Source organism: Sturnus vulgaris, chromosome 2, assembly GCF_052056855.1.
Source record: "Sturnus vulgaris isolate bStuVul1 chromosome 2, bStuVul1.hap1, whole genome shotgun sequence".
Taxonomy (NCBI): Eukaryota; Metazoa; Chordata; class Aves; order Passeriformes; family Sturnidae; genus Sturnus; species Sturnus vulgaris.
In genome coordinates this window covers 24,146,153-24,171,120 of record NC_142244.1, presented here as the reverse complement: position 1 = coordinate 24,171,120, position 24,968 = coordinate 24,146,153, and the positions used below count along the sequence as shown (strand labels likewise).

At 38.4% G+C, this 24,968-nt stretch overlaps 1 protein-coding gene across 21 annotated transcripts in view; it reads left to right on the top strand.

Moving 5' to 3' along the window:
* ZBTB20 (zinc finger and BTB domain containing 20) overlaps positions 1 to 24,968 on the top strand; it is a 504,648-nt gene that overhangs the window by 13,646 nt on the left and 466,034 nt on the right. For 13 of the 21 annotated variants that reach the window (XM_088158949.1, XM_088158945.1, XM_088158948.1 and 10 more), the window contains exon 1: positions 14,443 to 14,850. The exons of 3 other annotated variants lie outside the window; for them this stretch is intronic. The gene's annotated coding sequence lies outside the window, so the exon portion shown is untranslated. Of the gene's footprint in view, positions 1 to 14,442; positions 14,851 to 24,968 lie in introns of those variants that run through there. 5 more of the 21 variants (XM_088158936.1, XM_088158930.1, XM_088158950.1 and 2 more) reach the window with 2 other exon arrangements.

The following is a 24,968-nucleotide window of genomic DNA, read 5'->3' as shown; positions in this document are numbered from 1 at the left end:
TGGATTACACAATGGGTTTTTCCTTTTCCTCCTTTTCTTTTTCCCCAATACACTTTTAGTATTAATAGGCCTGTAAATCGTCTGATGTTAACATGTTTCCTCATTAACTTTTACTTTTTTAATTATAAGATTAATAATCATACAACTTCCCAAAGAGGGAAGTACAGTAATCCCAACTTGACTTGAAATTCTCAAGGAAAAACTTTTGTAGTTATTTAATTCTCTCAGGTAAAAATAAGTTAAAGCCTTTTTGTTTCTTTCCACAGGATATTGGCATAGCTAACATATGCTTACAATTGTTCAGCTGAGGTATGTGTTCTCTGTTGGGTGTGGAGAGAAAATTGTATGTGGAAACAGCAGCCAGTGTATCAAAGTTGAATTTATCTCCCCAGCATGACTTTTTTTTCGTTTTTTTTTTCTGCAAAAGCCTATTGTAGGAAACATTCAAATGCAGTATCTTAGCCACTGAAACAGTTCACACAAATGATGTGATGTACTTTATGGGCATATTTATCCCTTGAACACAAAAAGACATGTTACCTAAAATGCAAAGTGTGTGATTCTGTACTTAAGAACGAGGACATCTTCACAGTCTCTGTAGTTTGTGAAAAAAATTAGGTCTATGGGGCTTTATATCTAACTCTGCATATTGGTGCATTACACCAGATTCTTTGATTTTAGCACCTACCCTGTTACACAGTTTCAATGAAAGCGATATGAATAAACTAAAAATGTGTAAAAAGTGGTGCTGAGTTGGCTGGACAGCATTGCATCTGTTCTAAAATCCAGCATTTCTAAGTTCAGCCATCTTCTCTGCCCTAATTTAATCTGTATTTTCCACCTGCATGATAAAATTAATTGTGTTCAATTAAATCCATTTTTTAATCACATATTGAGGACAAAATATGTATCTCCATTTTTTAATCTTAGAATGTTTGAGATACCTGGAAAATGTTCAATGCCTGTCCCAACACTGACGTCTTATCCTGGGTTTAATCCCATCCGTCTGTGTTTTGAATCCATTCTGGTGGCTATGAAATGGAAAGCTTCCAAGAGTCTTTGAATAATTTTTTAATTTTGTTCTTCCGTGGTTCTAGTTCTTTGTTGTTAATTAGATCAAACCACATTTCCACTGAGACTGTAATGGTAGTGTCATCAGCCTGTAATCTGTCAAGTCCCTCTGAAACCTCCTTCAACTGCTTTTGTAAATTTAGTACCTCTCTGTAAAGTTCCTTGCAGAGAAAAATGTGTGCTATTTTTTGATCAAAGTCAGTCTTGTTCTCAATGCAATTTTCAAGACACTTGTTGATGCAAACACAAATCACATGCTTCTGAGAGGAACATTGAATGTCTCCAGGAACCAGAGGCACTTTTTCACTCAGGTTACCCTCTTTCACTCGAGTTATTTAGCCTGCTGGTGATAGATTTGTCTTTAGGCTCCATAGTACTCGTTTGGAAAAGTTTGGCTGTTACTTTTTCACTTAGTGTGGATGAAATACAGCAGTGATACAGCCATATATCAGAAACAGAAGAAATAGTTTTAAACATTTTTGTTTCAAATTTGTTTTTTCTCTCTAACCAAATAGTACAGACATCTTTCTCATGCATTTCTTCTGCTGGATGGTATCTTTGGTAACACTGCACCAATATCAGTTGTTTTAATTTTTTAATACCAGCATACAAAGACACACATTTCATTGTCCGTAAACTTGTGGTCATTAGGAGCTCATTTGTCATGTTCAGATAGCCAACCTGGACTAATGTCACTGTTCAATGCTGTTACTTTTTCTTTTATTATCTTCCTCTTTCTTCTCTTGGAGATTCTTGTAGTGGACAGCTGAATTTACAAGTCTCTAAGAGAAATGTTTCAATCATGGCTCCTTTTGTGTTTCACTGAAGGCAATATCATTAAGACGAAATAAGATTGCATCTATCTTGTTAAGCAGAGCTTTTCTTTACAGCATAATCAACTGGTAAGCTTATTTCTGGGTCTTCAAGACACAAAGGTGTCTAATGTTTAAGAGCATCTAGGAGGTCTGGAACACAGATTTAAATCATCATTACTATGTTTAATAATGATAATGACAGCATTAAAACATTGCACTTTCAGGATCATCAAACTCATCAGAGTCCAGCTTCAATAATTTCACTTAAAAGAACATCTTATCTTGAAGAGTCTACAAAAATGGATTGTCTGCATTTTTTGAGACGGATATGAAGTCATCCCAACTTCTTGAACAATTTTGACAATGCCTACATTATACTGTTAAAGAATTATCTTGGGTTTTGTTACTTTGGTACATGCATAAACTTGTTGCTTTCTCCAACTTTTCTTGAAGTCAGATAAATTAATATTTTTATGTGTCTTAACCATTAAGCTCCAGTTTGTAATATTGGTATCTTTAATATTAACAGTATAGCAAGAAGCCTGCAGTCTAGATTTAACAGTTAGGATGGAAAATCTGTGTGAGAGTGCTGGCTTTTTTCAGACTTGTTATAGAATACTCAGATTACTTAATGGAAGTTTTTAGATACTAGAAGTATTGTATGTTCATGTTCAAAACTTGTTTCATTTATTACTTTCTTTTTAGCATTATTTGAAAAATGTTTCCATCCACTAGCAGCATCTCTTTCATCAGGCCCTGAAAGTGTTATTCCCCATGTAATTAGGAAGGCAAGAGTTTATGTTTTTTGCTGTCTTTTAAGAGGTACAGAACCGCCTTACTTGTGTCACTTTCCTGTTGAGTCTTAGAATGTTTAAATTTCTCATTTGCAGATAGAAAATGGAGCCTGATTTTTCAAGCATCACTTCTTTCTAGTCTTTGTTATTTTCATGTAAACATTTCTAAGTGTCAGATCCTGAACAGTCAGCACTGGATTGTTTCTGTATCTGACATTGTAAATATAGGTAACATGACTCATGGACTCTTCACCAAACTATATATAAGCACCCCCTACAGCAAAATGTAATAACATCTTCCCTGTGTCTATTGTGATGAGCTGAGCAGGCCATCTTTGGTCAAATGTATTTCTGCTTTTGAAACACATCTAGTTTTGTCTGTCAGGGCTCTGTCTCACCAATCACATCTGTGTGAGTTTGGTTTGGTGTTTACATGGGAGAGCATGGGGAGCACCCCTGTAAAAGCCAGTGCAACTCAGATGCTTTCAGTTGCTGAAAAAATTAAAATATGCTAATTTAACAGTACCATACAATTTGTACTGCTTTTGTTCATCTTTATCATATTTAGTGATCCTCAATAGTTCATTGCCTTTCTTTGTCTCTGGGGATTTTTGTTTATTTGTTTCTTTTTTCTGTCTCATATCTGCAAAGTAGTGTGCATCCATGTGCCAGTAGTGTGCAAGGCCAGGTTGGGTGAGGCTTTGAACAACCTGGTCTAGTGTAAGATGTCCCTGCCCAAGGCAGGGGGATGAAACTGGATGATCTTTAAGGTCCCTTCCAACCCAAACCATTCTATGATCCTATGATTATCTTCTCTGTGCAGTCTTAGGTGTAGTTCTCTTAAATGAAAATCTAGCTGTCAGTTTTACAAGTAACTAAACTGTTTATTGACGTTTTCTCAAAGATGGAAGTGCATATACTACTCTAAGAGTGAGAAGGACATATCAGGTACTGCAGGAATTTCCAAGAAGTTTTCTGTGGGTTGTGAGCATGATCACAGAGGGAGAAATGGGTGGAGTGGTAACTGTGTGGGATGGTTGGCTCTCTATCCATCAAGTCATTCCTTACCCCACAGGGATGGTCTTAGACCCAGAGCTCTGCTTAGAAATTCCAGGGACTGGATCTAATCTTGAGAGCATGTGAAACAAATGAGGACTGAAAGGCTGAGTTAGCAGGGAGGAGTTGGACAATGAAGGTGCTAAGAGGAGCAGAGTAAAGGCTGAAACTCAGCCAGGGTTTTACTGTGCTTTTTTAAATTGCATGCTACAATACACTGCCCTTCCCAGGTGTGTGCAGATTTCCATGATAAGCATAAAGACTGCTGTAGGAAATACTTTTTTAGCCCAAGTAGTATTGCCTAGGAATTTCTTTTGAGCAGAAGGATTGCAGTTCAAAGTAAAATATGTGATGTTAGGGGGGCTTATGGCTACTCCTAAAACACTCAAGTAATATCTGGCCATTTAATTGTGACAATTGAGTAATTCATAGTACAATGTTTTACTTCCAGCTTTATGGTCTGCCTTTGCCACAGTTTTCAATCTGCTTCCTAGTCTTTAATCTACACTTCTTTTTAGCTATTAGAAAACAAACTTGAAACATGGTCTTTAACAGGAAGGGGTTTTTTTACTCCTTGAGGAGACTGAGATAACTTTATGCACTTTTTCCTTATTTTATTCCCCATTTTGCCTGTCTCGTTCCTTGATGGCTTTCATTCTTCGATCAATTCCACTAATTTTAATTGGAATTTTTTTTTCCTGTCTTCTCTTGTGATAAAAAGATATTTTCAAGTAATCTTTTTCTTTAGGCCCAGTGGTAAAAGAGCTGTCTTTGGGAATTTGGACATCTATTTTCCATTAAAATGAATGGAATGAAGTGTTAGTGTCTGGCAGGGATTTGAAAACCTTTGAGCTATTGTGAAGCAAGTATTCTCATTCCTCTGAAGGTGAACTCTTGTTGTAGATAGGGATGGCTAATCTTAAGCTTTGAGACCTGTGGATGGTGTTGTAACATGAATGTGGATAGAACCTGTCAGGTTTTTGGGCTTTATTTGTCTTGCACATAACTTTTCTCAGAGGAGTAGCCGTGGTTATCCCAAAGAACTTCCAGCATCTTTAAGTACCTAACACTAAAAATTCATCACAATTGTTATATCTTGACTGCTCCAGAAAATTATATAATTTATAACTTTTCTTCATATTTTGAAACAGGGGTCAGACTGAGTTGACTTTTAGCAGTACAGTGAACCGGTGCTTTTGTTCCCTGGTGGTTGACTTCTTGTGCTCCAAAATTACAGCTTTAATTTAGGACGTAAAAAGCTTATAGCCTGCTTGACTGTGAGGTTCTAATTAAAGATTGCATTAGATGTGAGCTGACACTTTTTTGTTTCCAGTCAGTCTCCTAATACGAGAATTCTTGGATGTGTCAAGCAGTGTTGACTCTGAAGAATATTGTCAGTCATTTAAATGTAGAAACTATTAACTGCTTTACTGTTTTTTTCTCAAGAAATATGGCAGGAAAAAGAAGAGATAATCCTGTTACATACACCTTCAGCATTGTCACATTTTGATACTTGGAGCCCAGATTACTCTTTATATTGAAACAGCAATTTGGGAGAGTAATGCCCCATAAATTCTCTTCATTATAACCCTGTGGCTACTTTTCTCATACCTGTTTTAAAGACGCTTACATGAGCTGCATATGGTGTCTAAACAGGCAGTCCCAGCTCTCATGACTGAGAATAGCTGTGCTGCATCAGGTAACCATTAACACCTTGCTCACAGTTTGCTTCCATAATCCCATATCTGAGAATCCCTGGTGAATTTGTATGGTACATTGCAGCTTTACTCTGGGAATCCCTAGGAATTTCATGCTGAAACTCATTTGCTTACTCAGTTGGATGGATGTGTGATGTATAGCTCAATATTTATGTGGGATTTCTATCAGACATTATTTCTTCCCTTGCTTGGTGGCTGGCCCTCAGATGGTTTCCTGAAGCTGGTGAGAATTCCATTTAGATGTAGTGGTACTTTGTTTCTGAAACAGAATGTGTAAAGGTATACTGGCATTTATGGTTCTAACATCTGTGATATTACCACAGTGTGTTAAAAACAAATGTCGATGCATTCTGAGACTACAACAGAGACTACTTAAAGTTATATTTGTATCCTGTTTCTTACCAATATTTTGTTGGCTTCAGGACAACTCAACAAATGGAACAGTGGGACAGCAAAGTACCAGTTAATATAAAGTTATCTTTACTCCAACTTCTGTTTATTTTGCTGAGTTTTTTTTGTTGCATATTATCAAATGGTTTCACAATGTGACCTCTGACTTTGAAACAAAACAAATTAAATGTTAGTTAGTACTGATTAGTGCAATATTAACATTGATTCTTTATTTACTCAAAAATCAAGAAATTAACATTCCTCTGACAAACTTAATTATGCCTAATTGCACAGATATTACAAAGGGGATCTCTCATTATATAATCATAGATAATCCTGGTAGCAATATAAAATCTTACAGTCCTAGCTAATATTTGCAAGGAAAGTTATAGAAAAGAAGCCCTTTGACCATAAAATAGTATCTGACTTGGGCTCGTTACAAAACCTGACTGAAGAGTAGCATTGAAGTTGGTACACTTTGTTTCTATTATATAATTTTGAAAATATTATGTCACCTTGTTCTGTACATTCTAGTTCTGTAATGAAAGGCCCTTTTGTTCAAATACAGGCAAAATAAAAGGGTTGTTTGTCTACAGGATACCAAAGCTCATTTCTGTCAGACTTACATCACCATTAACCTTGCTAGATCTTCCAATTTTTGACAGGTTTGAGTGAGAGAAAGGTTCTTATCTCTGTTCTCATGTAAAATAAGACCTGAGGCTTAATTTTCAGTTATTACAACTTTTTGCTTTTAATTTCTTAGGCTCTAAATAATAATCTCTCTCATCTATTCCTTTTTAAATGAACTTCAATTAATACTTCAGGAACAAAAATGCACCTCTAAATGTGTCCTTTAAAACTGAGCAAACTGCGTTCACTTTATCAAAAAATAATCTCCTTTAGGCTAAAACTAAAAGACTAATTGGGCCCAGTCTAGTTTTTTTTTAATACAGCTTAGCTTATATAAAGTAAAAAAAAAAAAAAAAAAAAAGTGTTGGTGGCAATGCTGTTAGTAAAAAGGTTACATTCTTACTAGTGTTTCCTGTGTGTTTGTCACAGGGCTCAGCAGTTAAGTTTGTTGTTGGAGTGGGCTTTTGAGGCTACCAAAGAGAAACCTTCACTTGATGTTTTACTCGTTTCCGTTGCTTCACTGAATGGTCTCACAATATTTAGTTAGCCCTCAAACAGAACCAGACACTTTTTTATGCTCACAGGTGAGAGCCACTTGGCCTAAATGTCCCCAAGTCCCTGGGCTTTATGTTTCCTGCTAGCTGGCAGTGGGATTTTAGGGGCAGATATCCAGAAACACTAAGTACAGGGACTTAGCAGGAATTGGGACCAGCTGAAAACAGGTCCTATGGTGAAATTTTGGGCTGAAATGCTTCAAAGTGAGAAACAAGCCTATGAGGTTTGAGCAAAAGTCCAGCCTTTTCAGTAACTTTCAACTTTAGTTTGCCTGGTAAATGAATTGGTTTACCCTTGCCTAGAATACATGGAGAAAAATCTCATAGAGGAACTTTCTTCAAAATGACTGAATTTCATGAAAATAATCCTACATCCATTGAAGGGATGTTGTGGTGAAGTATTAGATGAATAATGGCACTCAGTGTTGCTTCTTTCAAATGTTACAGCATTATTGTACATACTATAATTTTTTTTGTCATATATCTTTAGCTTTAAAAAAATATAAAAAGAAATTTCTAGTTTTAATAATTGCATTAAAAAGATTTTAAAATATTTCTGATCATAATAGGGAGTTTTAAAAAATATCTGACTTTTTTTAAGATAATCACATAACTTTTGGAGCCTACTGAAGAGTTTTTGCATGTTTGAAGTTTCAACACTGTCTCTTTTCTGTAGAGGAGTATGAAATTTCCATCTTCATACATCTGATACACTTAAATTTCATTTTTGTTTTTGTTTTTCCACAAATAGCTATTCATTTGGGGGCAGTATTCTCAAATGTGATATTCTAAACTAGGAGATAATTACCTCTTGAATGAGTAGCATCTTTGAAAATGCTGACATAAATATTTTCCAGGTAGAATGGATTCACGCTGATAGGTTTATGAAAATATTCAGTTGCACTCAGAGGGTAAAATAAAAGCTTCCAAAATATTGCTAGTGATATGTCTCACGTTTTCCCCCAATCTAGATAAGGTCTTCATTCATGATAAACTTAGTGCATCTCAACTGCTATGACAATCACTAGAGTTGTAGAAGTTTGCATTGGTTTGTTGGCTGTTTTTCTCCTTACTGTTTAAAGAAGGTAAAAGTAGAAATGCTGGCCACATTGAGCTTCACAATTTTTATTGTTGTTCATGTCTGAAATCATTATGACAGCAATCAATAGTCTGCATGCTCCTTACCTTTCTGCAGCAAAAATAGAAATCTTTGATAGTCATTCTGGTTATCTGGCAGAGGAGAGTGATGAATGTGCATCCTGATTTGTTTGTTACCAAAGCCCCTTTCACGTGATAAAACTACTTTTTAGTATTTGTTGTTCAGTTTGGGATGGATTCAGTGTGGATTTTCATAAATAATTAATCAAATTTCTAGTCCTTAAATGTTGGTTTAACTTCAACATGTTTCTATAATGGAATCAGAGGTAACCTTTGGGAACCATATAGTTGTATAACAGAGTGTGCACCATACAATGCAGCGGGCTATGTAACAATATCTGACTTCATTGTAACTCCACAGCTTGCATGAGGTTAGCTCAGCAGCTAAATTGGTCACTAATGGCCTGCCCATGCAAATAAAGGTAATATCCCAGCATGCTGTAAGTGGAGAGGATGAACATATATGTATAGCTGAGGCTACACATAACTGTATCTTGTTAGGAGTTAATTAATTACAATACAATCTACACATCCAGTACAGAAAGCTAATAACACATAGACATCCCAAGTTCGTGTGCATGTATGTCTGAGGGCTTTTTGTACGGTTTTGGTTTTTGAATTGGAAAGTGATATGTTGGTATGACACTGTCTGCTGGAGTTGATGAGGACTCTCTGTCCCTGTAGATGGTGATTGATATACACCAGTGTTGATAAGTATAAAAGCAAGGGATTGGCCTTGCTGGGACAAAATTTGTTATGTTGTGAGATCTTGCTGTCACAGTTTACTGGTGTACCCAACACAGTACTAGAGAAATGTACGACGTGGGATGATTATGCAACAGAAAGACCATTTTGCAACTTTAATGCAAGGTGGCCTAGGGGAACAGTCATTGTGCAAAGTGCTCCTCCACCAAAGAAAGTACAGGTAGTGTCATCAGAAAGGAAAGTGGGTACTTGGTACGCGCTACTTGCACACAGATTGCACATATCTATTTAAACTATTGGAGACATGTCAGCTTTGCATCTGGTTTATTATTCAGGACATTCTGAGGTGAAAAAAAAAAAACAAAAACCAGTAGAAAAGCCAGTCCTGGTTCAGTAAGTGCATCCCAGTCTTGCCAATCATCTGGGCTCTGAGATTCATAGAGGCAATATAGCCTGAACTTCTGATCAGGAAAGGCCAACATCCCAATCTCACTTTCTGTTCTCAACAGGGTGATTAACTTTTTCCATTTATTTTTTTGCTATCTGTAAAATGAGAATGACAGTAGTTTTGTTGGTAAAGGAAGTTGTGAGATTTTATTTGTTTATGATTAGGTGCACCTGAAATATGGTATGATGGACCAAAGTCTCACTATATTAAAGGAAAGTAATACTTACTTGGATGTCTGGCAGTAAGTAGTGGCTGCTGAGATGGGAAAACAATTGAGATTCTTTGCATATTGAATTCACCAGAAGTGCATTGTATTTCTCCTTTCCTGTCCTCAGCATCATCACCAGTAAATCTGCAGGAATAAAGAGTTTTGTGTGGCTTCTACATTTTTCGTTGGCCCCTGCTGATGTAAATCAAACATACTCACCTCCTGTTATCTTCAGGTTTAAAAAACCTATTTTTAATCACTTCATACAGGTATCTGATTTGAATCAGCCTGCTACACTGCAGGACTCTTGTGCTTTTTTAATTTGCATCTCTCTCATTACATTTGCACAAAGTTGCAGAGACACTGCAGGACATCAGTAGAGACATGTGAATCACCAATCCTGTTGGGCTGGCAACAAGATGGTGTGATACACCAGGGGTGTCTCAGAGACCTATGTATGTGGTTAAGGGGACTAAGTGGAAGCAATCAAGTTCAGACATGTTGCTGTGACTGTTTCTAGGTCCCGTCTATACCATCTGAAACAGAATTGTGATGGAAGCTTGCCTGGGATTTTTAACAGCAGTATGATGTTAAACCAGCCTGGTTTCTAGGAACAGTTCATGGGAATCTAGTAATGCAGAGCTCTCTGAAAGTATTCATGGAAATGTTGTAGGGCAAATATGTGAAGTACATCAAACCCAGTGTTTTAGCCCATCACAGGGATAGGCAAGGTACCCAACCAGTTAATGGAGTCAGTCTCACTTAAATTTTTTCAGCATTTGAAAATCAACCCTTAGGTATATGCTAAGAGGCTAATATTTTTTTTTTTTTCTGAAGGAAGTAGCTCTTATCCTCAGACATGTTTATATGATGTCATGACTCCTTTTCCAGTTTTGGCTGCCAACAAGATATGTCTAAACAGCATGTTGATGCGCCTGGAGACATAAAGTGGAAAGGAGAGACTAGAGCAGTCTAGAATATGTTATTTAGCACTGAAGTACCTTCCTTCCCTCTCAGTCCGTTATCCAGAATCTCATCATTTGCAACAAAGTCTTTCACAGTTCTGGTGGGCACTTTGGTTTTCCCTGTCTTCCCCTTACTACTGAAAATCAGGGCTCTGCAGCTCTCTGGCAGAACTGGAGATGGGTGCCCTGGCTGCACCAAACATGACAATTTTTCACCTGCCTTTATGGTTCTAGTACTTTTTTCATTCTCTTGAAGGCTTAGCCAGAGGGGCTGGGGCTCTTTTGCCTCCCTAATGACAGTTGCTAGAGACTAACTCTGAACTGAGAAGAAAGTTTGCAGAAAAAGAAAAATATCATCATCTGGGTAGACCAGCATTGCTTGTTCTTGCATTCAGGATGGATAGTGCAGCCTTTTACTAAGCCAGCTGGAAGCCCTCTGTTCCAGCCTCTTTCTTGTGGGGTGACAAACGTGCGTTTTCTAACCAAAATTTGGTGTCTCTTCCATGGGAGATGTATGATCCTGGCACATCACCAACACTTGCTTGCCTGTTCTGCTGCATGGCCAGACATAGGCCAGCCATGTGACTACCATGCAGGCCCTCACTGTCACACGACAGGTCTGTGTCCAGTCCTGTGACAGAGTTAAAAGCTGCCAGCAGCCACGTCCTCCTTCCTCTTCTTGCAAATGATCCAAGTGCCTAGCCATTGACTTCCTCATATAATGGAGAGGAGGAATTGCAGATCCATAGGAGTGTGGTGTGGTGGTGAGCAGGCTTTCATTGAGCATTTTGAATCAAGCAAATGGGCAGTTTTTATGTTGGCAAAACATTAAATCAGGATTCTCCGTTCTAATCACACAACTCAGGATTTTTTTTAATGGTTTAGATGGATTAAATTATTAATAAGACAAGCCAGAATCGAGCCACTGATGGTTAGGATCTAAGTCTAAGAAAGACTTTCAAGCAAGGAACCAGTAGTGCAAATCACATCTTGTGGGTTTTTTCATTCAGGTCAGACATATATTTGTATTTTATAAAGATTATGGTTAATTTGATTAATTTCTGATTGAGGGCCAAAACTGGCTTAAGTTGGAATCTACTCTATATTTGCTTTCCAACAGTCTTGAGGTTTGAAAGTGTTTGGTTTAGTTCTATAGTTCTGTGAGTACATAAACCCCATGCAACTTTGGAAGGGGTGGCTTTGGGTTCCAGTTTGGAACTGGCCCTAAGTATTGTTGTAAGTGTGTGGAACTGGACTCAGTTGTAGTCTTCTTACTGAGATTCAGACTTCCTCAAAGCATGAGGAAATTTGGCCTGTTATCCTGTTATCCTGGTTCAGATGCATATATGACATCTCTAGAAAGTTAGAGGAAGGTTAAGGACCAGGTGCCTCCCACCTTAGAGGTTTTGGATCTGGATCAGTTGCAAATCTGAACATTTCTCAAACTTTAGTGTTTCTGTCTCAGTACTCAGATTTCAACCTGAATGTCTTAAATTTGAAGGGTTCAAAGCTGGTACATTTTAAATATCTCTTCAGATTTGTATGTGTAAGATTGGTAGGACAAAAGAATTAATGTTACTTTGGGGTCAAATATTGCAGGCTACTAAGAACAACTCACATCTGATATCTTCATTTTGGTGTAGACTTGGTTTTTAAATTTTAAATTCAGAGACTATTCTTATTATTTGAACTGAATATGAGGATATGAAAACTTGTGATTTTCATCAGCTGGCTTTGATACAAGTCCCCTTGACAAAGTATTTATATTTTTCCCATAATATTTGCCATCGTAAAACTCTGAGAGATGCCAGGCCGAGATGGGAAGACTCTTCACATATTTACAGTACCATCGACTCATGGAACTACAGTTCAGTCTGTTTTACAGATGGAAAAACTGAGGCAGTGACTGCTCAATTAGTACTTACACAGCCAGATCGGGTTACCACAGTTAGAAGCAAAGTCTACAAATGCCCCTTCTGCTTTCCTGACCTTACATACCCTTCAATAAGGTGATTATGGTCATAAAGTCCTGAGAAGAAAATACGTAATACGACTAAATTTTTGTAATATATATTTGGAGTAACTTGGAGAGCTGCCCCTACATATGCCAGGTGTGTACGTAGCTAAATATTACAGAAGGAGTTGAACTAAGTCATCTATTAGAGCTTTTTACTCTTTATATTTTACCCTAAGATAAGAGAGGCTGTGTTTTGATGAAAAAACTAATGAAAATTAACCTTTTGAAATAAATTACTTAATCCTTCTGTATTTACTGTACATCTGGATGAAACCAGAATGTTTATAAGTGGAATACTTATAAATATATAAATATGTGTACCATTTACCAGTGAACAAAACTAATCAAATTCACCAGTCACCAGGCTGGTTAATATTATAAAGACTCTGTGAATCATGAATATCCAGCCAGCCTGAGGGTACAAATCCATGAATCTAGGGAGTTTACCTGTCTCTTTTAGTCAGCAGGCTATCCCTTTTCCATCACTATAATTTAGGCATATATTGCCAAATAATAAATGTGATAATAAAAATGTATTTTGGGAAGCAGTATGTTGTAATAGAGCTTTAGATCAAAAGTGGGATTCATTTTACTTAATTTAGCCAACTACAAGATAGCTGCTTAGCCTAATCTGGTTGTATAGGCTCCCTCTTTAGCAGGGAGACAGAGAAAGGTGGGATGAATTGCTTTTGGGAGGTGCCTGTCTCTCCACTGACAATAGAGGGAGCCTACACAACTGGCTTAGATAGGACACTTAACTTTTAGGTGGGTATGAGTTACTTCAGGAAAAGTCTGTTTTGCTTCTGGAGATTTGAGTTCTCATCTGTTTTTTCTACTGATTTACAGCATAACTTTGGGAATATCTCTTAACCTTTTTGGGTTTTGGGTTTTCTTGGTGGTTTTTTTTTTTTTTTTTTTTTTTTTTGTTTTTTTTTTTTGTTTTTGTTCCTAGTATGTCCACCTAAAAAATATCATATAGGTAAAGTTGTTGGAGAGCCTTTGCCAAGGATGAAATACAGGTGCAAAATGTTTTTTCCCTGTTCGTCCCACTTTGACGTGTCTGTAGTTGTCATTAAAATAAACAGAATTTTTGTGACAACATAAGTTCATGTGTGATGAGAAGCAGGGCTGAGTGAAAATTATTTTAGAAGCAGCATACAGCTTCTTCAGATGTGACAGAATATTTTAAAAATAAAAATACAGTAATTAGTTACATGTATTGCTTCTCCTATCTTTGCTTCTCCTTCGCACCTTCCACCATCCGTCCATCCTCTCTCCTCCCCCCAGCAAAAATACATTTTACACAGGGAGTAAACACATAGGGAGTGGGGAGAACATTCTTCAGATTAGACCTGTATTTTAAATAACCTTGGCCTGTTTGCAACTGGGAAAATGTTTTTTTACTTGAGAGATTTATTTCTGTCCTTGTAACACCATGTACTATATGCATTGCACCTGTTCAGACATAAGCACAGCACATTATTATAGCTGTAGGGGTAGAAGCTTCCCAATATATATTTTTTGAAAGGAGGGAATGCTGGGGAGAATAGCCCTCCCTTTTCAATTGTTTACCGAGCAGTCTCTTAGGAAGACTTCTTCCTCATCAAGATCAATTTTCCCCACTCCCCTATTGTCTGGGGAAACCTATCTTCAGGAGAGTCTTTCTTGAAAGATCTCATGACTTTAAAATCATCAGTGGGCTTTGTGTAGTCTGTCTGTCAAAAGAGATATGTTTACACCTTCCCTGCATGTGTTAGAGCTATAAGGTTACGGAGCAGAATGGCTGATACGTTTCGGCACTTCATGCTAATATGCACAAAAAATGTATTTATGATAATCATATGGACTGTCTGAAACAATGCATTCCAACATCCTGTAACATAAATAAGAAAGGTGGAGTCAGCCGGCACCGAAGTGTTTATTTGCCAGCCATCCTGCTCAGCCCCGTATACCTTTGCTACGCTGCCTCAGCCTGGCAGTATTGAACCTGTTGCTGCATTTGCCGAGTTGTATTTTGCTAGATAGGGGAAGGAGGGTTGTCTGCTGTCTGGTAGGAGGGCTTTGTCTGTGTGCGCCTTTCTCTCTCTCCCTCGCTCGCTCTCCCTGTCTCTCGCACTCTCGCTCGCTCTCGCTCTCTCTCTCTCGCTCGCTCTCCCTTTCCCGTCTCTGTGGTTTGTAAGGTAGGTTGCAGTGTGTGTATATACACAACATCAAGAGCAGGAAAATGGACTCATTAGGGAGGCAGGCAGTCATTACCACTCACACTGTACTTCCAGGGAGACAGCGACTATGAGGAGACAAACTGAGGACTGGGGAACAAGGTAGGCCAGTCAACTTTTATAAAACATAAAAGAATAAAGCTTCTACTCTCCTTAAACCACCAGCAGTTCTTTATTTCCACCCCCCCTCACCCTCCCCCCACCCCCTCCGATTTTTAATTTAGAAATGTAAGTTTGCCGGACCTATTTGCTAGCTTAAAATTCGGAACATCTATAGAAGGCCTTACCCTCTACAAATGTCGTCCCCCCCGACTTATTTAAGGGTGTGCCCCCTTATGATTCACTTTAATTACTTTTTTTTTTAATCATGAAGGAAACAAATACGTTTGTTTTCCAACACTAGTTCCAAGTAAATCAATATCTTTCACTCTTTTAAAACAGCTCTCTCTGTATGTTTGTGGGTCCCTCTGCTTTTTCTTTTCTGTTTATGCAGTTCCATCTGTCCGTCCATATATCATGTTCTCTTTATTTACTGCTGAATGGGGGTTTATTAGTATTTGCCAATGACTTTAACTGTAATGCCGGTGACCAGGGTTAACGGTGACTCTCATTCTTTGTTTTCTATATATATGCACACTCTAAGTTTAAACTCCATTCTTGGCATACAGTAAATAAAAGCAAAAAAAAAGAGAAAGCAGGTTCCACTCTTCATGACAGGATTTTTATTCCAAGATTTGCTATTTATCTGCTTTGGTGTGGGGGCAGAGGAAGTTCATTTCGGTTATTGTACATGTACTTTTTCCTCCTGGATATTTTTGACATCTATTTTTCATTATTAGTGTTTTTGTAGTTTCCTTTGCTAGGAAGAAAAGAGATGTATATTCTAACTTTTATGTTGCTGATCTAATGTAACATTATCGAGGCATCGCTGGGTTAATAAGAATTCAAACTTTCTAAGAGGGAGTTTGTATCCTTGGCTGCCCCCCACCCTCCCACTTTATGCATGGTTATGCTTGTGTTTCCGTGTGTACTGACGGGGAAGGGAGGGGGGGAAGGGAATAGATTTTTTTTACAGTGGTGGCAAATTATGAAATCTATCGAGCCATTTTGTCCAGAAATAGTAACTATTTATTTACCATTTTTCATTCCACAAATATGCTGCTTATTTGTATTTTCAAACATTGAAGCTTTTCTCTGAATTGATTTTTTTTTTTACTTTTTTTTTTTTTCTGGGGAGGGATTTGTGATGCATTTCATAGCCCATTTAGCACTGTCGACTTTTTGGAGCACAGATTTATCATGGGTTCTAAAGACTGCTTAAACTGATCCATTTGAAATGGTCTTTTTATCTGAGCTCTTGTCATTTCTGTTGGAGAGTAAAACTGCTACTATGCTGGTAACAAAAAAAAAAAAAGAAAAAAAAGAAAAGGGATAGTGGAAGTGAGTTACATAAAATGTTCTGGAGAATCCTAAATAATTATATAAAATGGACGCTGATCAGTGGAGATCTCTGAACAGTAACAACCACCTTTTTTAATAGAAAATTATTTATTTAATAGCAAGAGGCGGACTTAAAAACATGCATTAGGCCTTCCTTTTAGCACAAAGAAGTCCGTAATGCAAAATTCCTAACCCACCTGAGACTGCCTAGGACATGCTCCAAAACCTTCAAATCCTTTGAAATGTTTCTTAAAAATCCATTATTTTGCAGCCAGAAAGAACTTCTGCTGCCAACAGGTTTTTTTGCTGTTGTTTGGTGGTTTTTTTAGCTGTCCTTTAACTTACGAGTCCCCATTTCTACAGAAGTGCCTCCTCGCTGAACAAACTAAGTTAATTGAAATCCAAAGCAGCAGATCTATTCACTGGCACTGTAACTACAGAAACTACTTGCTCCATTTTATTCGCAGCTTTTCCAGAACATGAGTGAAACTTTTCAAGGTTTTATATATCAGTGTGCCAAAATTTGGTGGCTCGTCTCTTAGCTGAGGAGTTATATTTATTGTTTACTAATTTTTTTCTGTTTGTTTTTATTCAAACTTCTAAATTAATATTTTGTTGATAGACTTCAAATCTGTTTGTTGCTCTAAATGACCTGTTAACTGTAGCAAAGTATTTCCTCCTCTCGTAAAGTTTGAGTCTCAGGCTTTGAAACTCAGATTGGTCGTAGAGTCGATGCTGAAGTTATGCCAGAAAAAATGTGGGGGTCTTAAAGGTGGATTTGCTGATGCCTCTAGATGGTGGTTAGCCTGGAGTGAGGCAGCAGGAGTGTTCGCAGCCATCCTCCTCTTGGGATAGGTGAGGGGTTTTCAGGCACCTGTCATTTTCTCCTGCACCAATGCAGGTGTATGTTCCTCAACAGTCCAGGTTTTTGTAGGAGAGCACATGGACCTCTCCGCAGGATTGTTGCATGTACTTTTAGCAGAAGCCCAGACTTATCTGAACATTTCTGAAAAGCTTTAAAAATGACTACAAGATACCTCTTGATTTTATGAAAACTCCAGGCAGGAAGAATTGAAGCAGAGAAAGAGAGTCACAGTAGGAGAAATATTTTTCATTATCCAGTAAGATTTCTTTCTAATAGTAAAACCTTTTTCACTAGGAGGATGTGATTTTCATTGAACCGCAACTATAGTCTATAAAAAACAAAAACAAACAACGAGCAACAAAACAACAAACATAAAGAAAACCGAACAAAAAATACAAAATAAAACAAATCTTAGCTCTTTCAATAGCAAAAAGTCCGTTTGCAATCTGGATACAGCAGCAAATGGTAAAGTATGCTTAGGTAAACTTAAATCCAGCATATGGTGATGTAGGTAGAACTCAGGAAATGCCAAACCTGTTGGCCAGGGGGATCTGAACGGGTTTGCTGGTGCGGGGCAGCACGGGGTGCTGCGGGTGCCCTGCCCGCAGCCTGGGCAGCTGTGCGGGGCAGGGCTGGCGCTGCTCATTGGGTCACAGTGTGCTTTATTTTAGTGTTGGAGCAGACAGTTATCTAACACACCCACATGAGGAAGTGCTCTGGAGCAGTTATTTCATGCCTTGCCATGCCCTGTAGCTAGAGCAATTTTGGGCTGAATGGCGTGTCTATGTGCCGTTCTCACTCCTGGGAGACGAGAAGCAATGCTGTTGGGGTTTTTGTGTGTATGTTTTTATGCGGGGTTTTGTTGTTTTGTTGTTTCTTGTTTTTCTTTAAACAGGACCAAAAATGGGATATAAGACAGTTAAATCCAAATACCAAACAAATACCAAGTCAAATTATTTTTAATAATGGATGATTTTCCTTTTCTCTTAAAGGAGGAAAGAATATCTATCTTGTTTATTTTGATAAAGATAGTTGTAGCAATTTCCTGAGTTGAATAGATCATTATTATAAATATTACTCACAGTTTTCCTATTTTCACATTTTCTTCATAGGCCCAGCTTATTCATAACGGAAAACAGCTGCAGAATATTAAAAAAGAGAGTAATATTATTTATATAAAACTTTGATGTAAATAGGGAATAGTGTCCCCTGCTAGAGAATTCTGTGGGATGGCTTACAAATCCCATACAAAACAGATTACAGTCTTAGATAGATTGTTATTTAAATAGTTTCAAGAAAACCTAGCTCATTTTTGCAGACCATATGAGGTTTTAACCAGAATAATTTGAATAGAAGTTCTGTTTAGAAATTGATGGCATGCTGTGGCCTTATAGATTTCAGTTGGTTTCACTCCAGCCTGTTTTTATAGGACTTCTTTAAACTACAATCTGTATAGTAAAGAGTTTCTGCTGAAAGAGATTAATAAATGTTAATGGGAATTTAAAGACTGAAATTTAACTTCAAGTTACTTAGATTTTTTTAACAAAACTTTTAGAAAATACAAATCCTTTCTAAAAGTTTGTTGTTGTTGTTTTTTGGGATTTTTTTTAACTGAAACAATACTCTGGAAATAGTTACTGTTAAATAATAACTTGTTCCCTCTAATGGGTCTGACGTTCACATTGTGGTGCAGAGGGAAAATGATGGCAAATCACCGTGAAACGGCCTTCACTGTTCTTGTTAATTTGGTCCAAGAAAATTTTAGAAAGTAAACAAACAGTATCAACTGTGAAAAAAAACCCTTGGCTTTTTAATAATCTATCCATGCCAGTTTTCAGTTGGTGAAAAGTAGTGTGTGACCATACACCAAATTTTAAGGTACTTTTGTAATATCTGTACTGTTTTAACTTGAAGAGATTTTCACAGATGTATTAAACTTTCAGTGAGGAGCAAATAAAGGCAAATGCTTTTGTCCAGGTGGTTTTTCCTTTGATAGTGTTGACTACATTCTTGGTTAGTATTTATTATAAGAGTTAATATTTAGTTCTAACAGCATGGCTCCAATTCTCCTCTAATAGGAGCATTTCAGAATGCCTACTGCTTATGTCTTTCATGTTTTCTTACATTTTTGTACTTAATCCTCCAGCACCATCATATGCTATGACTGCATTTTGACCGCCCAGCGCTGGCAGGAGTTGTGTTTGCAGATGAGTCTTGTCAAATGGTCACCAGAGGCACAGGGCCGTGTGCCACCTTCTCTTCCATAGCTGCTGGGGCAGCCAGAGCTGCTGGTACCGTGGAGCAGGTTGCTACACATCCCTGAGGTTTGCAAGAAGAAAGAAGTTCAGCTTTTACCATGTGCAGGGAAGACTGTATCTTGAAGGAGATAGAATACAGGAATGGGAAATTTGGCTAATGGGATAAAGCTGTCTTTAAAGAAAAATCACTGTTCTTCTGACAGCTGGCTGTTGGCTTTGGTGAAACGAGTGTGGAATGTCCCAGGCTGTCAGAGGGGGCAGATGTTCACCTCCCGGAGAAGCAAACCGCTGGCTGAGTTGGCATTAGGTGGCACTATGGGAGGAAAGGCCATGGACTATTCCAGAACAAAGGCTGAAATCCTTTTATGCCAAGAATGGCTTCATCCCATCAGTGCCAACCTGCCATGCCAGCCTCATGGACAGCAGATTTGCAGCTTGTGCTGTACTTGCTGTCCTCAGGTACTGCTCCTCAAGATCTTTCATGGCAGATAGGAACTCTAACACAAACTAATCCTACCCAATCAAACACTGGCAGCATCTGTAGCACTTCCTTCTTCAGTACTTCATGGTATAGTTCTTTCCTTGTGCTTTTCTGCAGTGGGTGGACACAGATCACTAGGCAACGTTTTATGTCCAGTTTGCACAAGTGTAAATGACAGTACCAAAGGTGCACCAGAACCTGTAGGGTCTTCCAGAATCTTTGAGCTGCTATCAAACCAGTGGTTACGAAAGTCTGAATTAAAACCAGTTGGTAACTACAGCAAAGAAGAAAGGAAACCTGAATAGGCAGTGCTTCCAACCCTCTGCAGAGCACCTATAGGAAATCCTTCGCAGGACAGACATGGTGCCATTCTGTAAGTTACACCTGTAGATGACCTCTTAATGTTACACTTTCAGAGTGAATTTATCGTGGGGTTATGGTAAAGCTAAAAATGCAAGCACGTATAGTGTACCATTTGATTTGGAGGTAAATAGAGCATGGGAATTACTGATTTTCCCTTTTTGTTCCTTCTCAACTAAAAGACATGCTTTCTAATATCTTACTTCTAAGATCATCAATAGCTGTGTGATGAATCCCATGAGGATACAAAAGTAGGACTGGGAAAGTTGTGTTATGGACTTCAGAGTTGTTGTTTCAGCTGACTGAAAGTTAATTATTGATTTCTATTTCCTCCCTAGAGATCCATATGCCTTTCTTTCTGACTACAAAGTTAGTGATCACTTTGCAGGAATGTGAAAGTAAACGTCATGCGGCAGTACAAGATTTCATGGGCAGGATGTCAGGAATGTGTAAGATGGAGGTTGACATGGGTAGAAAGTGAAGAAAGACAACTAGGTAAAAGCTTGTGTCCACTGTCATTTTATATATGAAGCCTGCTATTCTCCATGGCTCTGGCTTCTAAACTCCCAGCAGTCTGAGAGCTAAGTGAGTCACAGGCATTAGTGACAGAGGAATGCTGAGAATAAAAACAAAACAACAACAAAAAAACCCAACCAAAAAATCTCATTGTTTAGGCACAAATACAAGAAAACCATGTTTAATTGCTGATGTGCTCCCTCTGCTGGTTCTCTAAAACTAACAAATGCTATTCCCGGGAGACCGGGCCACACCCTCTGGGACACTGCCTGACAAAAATTGTGCCAAATGAATGGCTTTGAGCTCTCTTGCAACAAGCGGTAGTAATAGCAAAAGAAGTCTTCTCATGAAAGGTATTAAAGCCTTGCATACTAGGCATGACTGCTGAAGAGCTCATGAAATGTTCAATCTGTAATTCAGCCTTTTTCCCCCAGTCTTACATTTGATAGGTGTTCCTTTTCCTATGATTTCCCAAAGTTTGTATTTTCTGTTTCGCTGTGGCTGCTTCTAGGATTTTTGCCATCTGAGGGGGTTTTATCAAATTTTCTCATTGATGCTTTTAGTTTCAATTTTATAGTATATAGTATCTGAAGAAGCCCTCGTGTAGCTTAGGCTTTGGCAGCTTCCAATTCTTTCTGTCACTGTCAGTTAAATCTGCTTGTCAGCTTTATACTGTTGTGCCCACTTCATCCTGTCCTTTGGCTTGAATACCGCCTGTTTTTTCAGGATACTCTTGAACATCCTCGTTGTGATGAATCTGTATTTCTTTTCCAAACATAGACTGAATTGTTTAATATGTTCCCTACACAGCATATTTCCCCAGTAGATAAGTTTTTTAAATCCAGCATTTCGCACTTTTATGCTATGAAAAAATGTCTGAGTCCTGGGTAAGATTGAGTACTGGAGAGAAAAAACTGGAAAAAAAAGCTGTATTAATTTCCATATAATATTTGGAATGTGTGGAAGATTTCTGACATAGTAATTATTCAATAAAAGATGGTCCTGTGTTTCCCATATTTTCCACCTATGTCATGAAAAAGAGCTTCATCTTGCAGCCGTTGACACACCAGTGGGAATCAGCTCTGCAGAGCTGTTGCAGGACTGGGCTCAAGTTTTCCGTGTAGAGTAATGAAAAGTTTCCTTTCTGCAAGTCTCATGTTTCCCATCTAGGTGACTGCTTATTAAATCTTTATCCAGTAGGGACAATAAACCAAACAGCCTGGTGGGTAGCTAATTGTCTGGAGTGACTCAAGCCACGTATAAATCTCATTTGTACTCAGTACGTTGACTCTCTCTGGCCTCGTCTCTCTCTCAAGTATTCATTCATTTTGAGACATCTAGAATGTAATGCAAAGAAAACAGTCCCTGGTCCTTCTATCTTAGTGTCTCGGAGGATACTTGTAGACTGATGCTGCTTTATTTCCCTTTCACAGACCCTGCAGTTTGGGATCCCATCCTTCTGAAACGTCGTGCAGGGTACTGGCCCCCGTGTGGGCAGTCACAGCACTGAGACCTCATCACCCTTCTCTCACCAGGTCCCTTGATGGGAGGAATTGTAGCAGGGCTTGGCATCTCTGTGATTGCCTGCTATCCTGCTGCGCCTGCTCTGGGGATAAATGGAGAGTGCAGAGCCTGGGGCTACCAATCTGGCACCTTTTGCCGGTGCTAAACTAATGCAAGTGATGAGAAGCGACGTGAGTTCCTAGCAAAGGCCCAGTCTATCCTGGCAGACCGTTTGAAGTCCAAGCCCTGTTTTGTGATTTCCAGCATTTCATGAAAATGCTGCTTTTATTTTCCTCCCCAAGCCATGGCCAAGTTTTGAAAACTTCAAAGCTTTTTCCAATTGGATAGAAAAAGTGTTTCTAAGATGGTGACATATCCTAAATGAGCTGGTTCCTTCTGAGCTATACCAACCTCAAATCATTTATCCACCAAGTCAGGCAGGCTCATCCTGAAACATTTCACTGCTGTCAAAGCAGCTGCTCCTGAATGAGGTTAAAAGCCAGTTGTGCTTTTGCAGTACAGTCACCTATGCACAACTCTGTGTCGGACAAGAGAAAGCTCAGTTATTTTTCCCTAGTGCTGGGCATTTCTGGTTCTTGAATTCTAACTTGCTCTTTCTGGTAGTCTCTGAGTTCCTTTTTACAGGGCACTAGATCCCATTCCAAGCCTTTCTTAATACCTCAGTAGACAAACTTTTTTTTTTCCAATGTGTTTTCAGGGATCTCAAATATTTTTGTCAGCACAAAGATGTAGCGTAGTATCAGAAGTTTTAATCAGATTGCAGTGCAGGCACTGCTGTATGCAAGGTATTGGTAAGGATAAGCTGTGCATTAAGGAAGTAGGATTCACAGTTTGTTTCTAGTTTTCTGTGTTATTTTCAACCAGTCACTTCATTCCCTAGTGTCTCAGTTACCTGTCTTCAGGATAGAGATAATGACGTTTATCAGTTTCTGAAAGCAGATAGGAGAGTGTTAGTTATAGCTGTACTAGCAAGCTTTATCCTTCCCTCTTGAGTTTGTGCCTTGTTATCACCCTGAAGTGCATTGCAACTTCTTTACTTTAATGGCTTTCCTTTAGCCTCCCCATGAAGTTTTTGAATACTTGTGGTCTTTCTCTGGCATGTCAGACTAGAACTGACGCCTAAAATCTAGGGATTTGGGTGTTGGTTGGGTTTTTGGTTTTTTTTTTGGAAAAGTTTTTACCTCATGGAGGTTAAGAGCTAGTGTTTACTGAGGTAGTTTGGATGACAGTAAAACTGCTCTTCCTTGCTTGTGCAGGCTGTATTTTGTTGGATCTCAGGTGAGTTTAGCATGCGTTTTGAGCCATGTAATTTCACAGCATTCAGCCCTAGGTCATCTTGACCAAACTCCTATTAGTAATTGAGCTATCTCAGTTAAAGCTCTCTCTGTGCTGGAGTGAGAACCCTCTTGTTGAGATCACATCCATATCCAGCCCTGTGATAACTTATTCTGCCACCAGAATTTATTTAATTTTCATTCCATATCTTTTGCAGGTAAAAAAAAAGTTGAAAGCAAAATGGAAGTGAGCGAAAATGAACTTTTCTGGAGTTTCTTGGTGAAGTCTGATTGTGCAGGAACACGGTTTAATAGACTGTAGTCTGTTTTAAAGAGTTACAAGAATCTGGAGTAATGTTATTATGGAACATTGGCTTCAGTGTGATAGAAGGATACAAATGGAGCATTTAGGAAGGAGGTTTGTAGAGAATGTGAGCAAGTAGAAGAAATAAAAGCTGAGACGCAGGCAGGGGGCAGAGCTGTTCAAAGAAAATGAGGACAAAAAGTCTGAACTTCATGCAGAAAGAGGGACTAACTTAGTCCCACTGGCAAGAGAGGGAGAAAATTTTAGCAGCAGGGTTCTCTATGAGTAGGACCAGAGAGGCATGGCATGAGGCCACAGCCTTTTCCATTTTCCTTATGAGCAGTGGGCTGGACTAAACATCATCATCTTCAGAGGATTGTGCTGTTGGGATAAGAGGTTCCACATGAAATTTCTGAATGTCTGTGTATCTGTTCAAATGTTTATGGGTTGTATTTTGCCCTATGTTACATTTTTATAAAAGTGGACCATTTCCATGAAATTTAGAAGAACCAACATTGAACCAAGAGCTGAATGTAGCTTTGTATTTCTCCCTGCTGGCTGCAGCTAGCATATGTCTGAAGCAGTAAAAATGATGCATGGTACTCCACAAGTGATTTGTGACCAGGAGACAGTTTTCTTTAGGACAGTGCTGCTGCATTTGACCTCATTTCTGCTGTGTTAGATACTGTCTCCCTTGTGGCAGCATACATAGGTGTATTAATAAGATTCTTCCCAGATCTGTCCTTGAAATCTCAGCTTATGGAGTTGATGAAAAGGCTTGCTTTTACAAGGTGTTGGTGATTATTCTCATAATGCTCAGGCAAAGACAGCAAAGAATTTTTCATCCAAAATGATGCCTTTTTTCTTATCTGCAAAGGTTTAATCCTGAGACCCCGTGTGATTTCTTTTTGTTGTTGTTGTTGTTGCTTTGGTTTGCTTTGTTCTCATTAACCAAAAATGTGAGGAGCCAGTTCTGTCGAAGTCTTTCCCAGGATTTTTTAGATAAAGGAGTTGCACATGTCCTTCAAAACAAAGAACAGTTATCAGCTGAGTTCAGCAGGAATAGAGAATGCTCACGAAAGGTTCTAGGACAGTTTAGGCATAGATAGCTGCTGATATTGATAAACAGCACTTTGCATTTCTAAAGAAACTTATTCAAATATCTTTCAGTGTTTAATGAAAGTAGCTAATTTAGTTT